Below are 2,274 nucleotides of genomic sequence, written 5' to 3'. Positions count from 1 at the left end.
CAGCCAAACCAGGCCCTAGGAAGACAGTCCAGGGCAGGAAATATATGTAAACAGATGTGTCTTTCCATACAGAAATTTTAAGGTTCATCTTAAAACTGTTGTTCTCTAAAAAAATTCCCCAGAGCACAGATCTTGCAAAATCCAATCATTAAAATATTCTAAACAACCAGGAGTCACTTAAGATATCAGGTTAAAACAGCTCAGTCACCTTTCCAGCCCCCTAGCCCAGGCCAACTCCGACACCGCAGGCCTGGCCCTGAGCTGGGTGCACTGCGGCGGTGGGCGGGGTCTCCCCTGGACAAGTCCACCCCACGCCCAGGCGGGGGGTGGGGGCAGGTGGAGACGGAAACTGGGCCGCCGCTGCCCGGCCCCAGAGAAGGGGCTCGCGCTGCATTCTGCCGTCCTCGCTGCGGCCGGAGGCCCAGGAGGGGCTCTTACGATTAGTGTCTGGCAGCGAGAAGCACGGAGGAATGCAAAGCCCGCAACCGATGGCCCTCCTGGTTCGCATCGTTCGAGAAATTCCTGGTTTCATTTCCACGGGTCAGCGGCCGACGTGTTAGCACATCTAGACATTTTTATGGTTGAATTCCTTGTGGAAAAGGCAGGGTATGTGTTTCCTGGGAAAGCATTATTCCTCCTTCGAGCTGGGCCTCCGCTGCTCTGCTTTCCCGGAGCCAGGGGGCTGACAGGGCACGGGGTTGGTGACAGTCTCGTTCAGAACCAGAGGGCCGTGAAGCGGCAGCTCTGCCTGGGACCACGGAAACCACCAAGGCCGGGTCAGGTTTGGACCCCAGAGCAGGAAGGGTTCCTCCTGTCTTTAAAAACAGAAGCCGGATATTTAAGTTTTTCAATGAAATTTCATAACTTAAACATTAGCAAACCAACAGGCCCATGGGATGGCCCTCCTGGCCTGCGCCCCGAGTCCGACCTTCCTTTAACAGATGCCACCCCGAGACTACGAGCAGTGGGGTCACTTGTCTAGGGCCCCCAGCCGTTGGATGATGAGGCTGGGGCTAGAACTCTGATCTCTCGTGATAACTGCAAATCCTTTTTCCAGTGCTTCTGACAACCATGCTGCAGGGGAGGGGACCCCGACGTGGCCTGGAGCGTTGTGCGGGCCCCTCGCTATCTTCAAGACTTAACTATAAACAAGTTAAATATACACGTTTTGCGTTAAGCACACATCCGTCTGTGGTGTGCGGTTCGCGTATGGTATCTCATAAGGTCCTGACACACGCATTTGTGCGGCGGCCACGTTTGAAGGGAGGTGAGGCGTCCCAGGCCCCTCGTCCTCTCTCATCTGAGACGTCGCCAGATGCCCAGGGATTCTTAACCAGTGGGGTGAAGACAGAGCTGATGGAAGGCTTCTGCGCCCCACCCGTGAGAGGAGATGACGCCCAGGGCCCCGTTGGGGAGGGTGGGAACCCCGCAGAAGGCCTGGAATCCGCCTCCCACATGCCCCTCCCCGGGGGGCACCGGCGGGGGCTCCCGTCGCACGCGCCCCTGCCGCTCTGTGCCCCTGTCTGTGGCTCGGTCACTTCCAGCCCTCAGCCTTTTTCGCTTTCACATCTGTGATCTCTGCAATCTCTGGAATGCGAGAGACCTGGCCTCCGGTCCCGGGCCACGCCTGCCGCGCGGCTGGGGGTAGATTATGGAGCTTTCGTTTTCTTATCTGTGAGACTCATCCGCTAGGATTCGCTGAGACCATGTGGCCATGCCTGACGCGGGTCCCCATCCCCCACCCGACAGTCAAAACTGGTCCCCCAATGACAGTGTGTGCCCTAAATGACAGGCTGGATGCACAACTGCAGGGGGGGGGAATTTCACGGTGACCGCGGCCTCCGGAGCCTGCCTGAGGACCCAGCTGTCCTGAAGAGGTGACGTGTCCCCGTCTGCAGGCTCAGGTCTGCGGGTAGGTACTTGTGTGAATCGTGTTTCCTCTGGGAATAAAAATAATTGTTCTTAACTCTCTTTCCTCTGGGAGCTGGGACGCATTCATAGGCCTGTGGAGGACTGGTAAAAGCTGCATAACTTGTCCCCAGAGAAAGGCACGCACACTAAATTCTGCAATCAAATCAGAGCTTTGTGGGCCTCGGAACCCCGCCCTGTTCCTGGGGCTTCGAGAAGCTCTTCTAAGCAGGAGAAGCTTCGGGAACATGACCCACTTGGAGGCTGCCCAGGGGGTGAGGTCGGGCCGACTTCGAAATCGCTTATGCTCAGCAAACTCTTTCTCCTGGAGATGTGGTTTGCTCGTGGGCGACTTGGGGTGCCGCC

At 57.1% G+C, this 2,274-nt stretch overlaps 1 long non-coding RNA gene across 2 annotated transcripts in view; it reads left to right on the top strand.

The window, feature by feature from the left end:
* The first annotated feature begins 6 nt into the window (after nucleotides 1-6).
* LOC112482313 overlaps nucleotides 7-2,274 on the top strand; it is a 3,969-nt gene continuing 1,701 nt past the window's right edge. For both annotated transcript variants that reach the window (XR_003047272.1, XR_003047271.1), the window contains exon 1: nucleotides 7-1,912. This is a non-coding gene — a long non-coding RNA (uncharacterized LOC112482313). The remainder of the gene's footprint in view (nucleotides 1,913-2,274) is intronic.

Source organism: Pteropus alecto, unplaced genomic scaffold (genome assembly GCF_000325575.1).
Source record: "Pteropus alecto unplaced genomic scaffold, ASM32557v1 scaffold195, whole genome shotgun sequence".
Taxonomy (NCBI): domain Eukaryota; kingdom Metazoa; phylum Chordata; class Mammalia; order Chiroptera; family Pteropodidae; genus Pteropus; species Pteropus alecto.
Note: the sequence above shows the minus strand (reverse complement) of the source record. Positions and strands in the feature narration are given on the sequence as shown.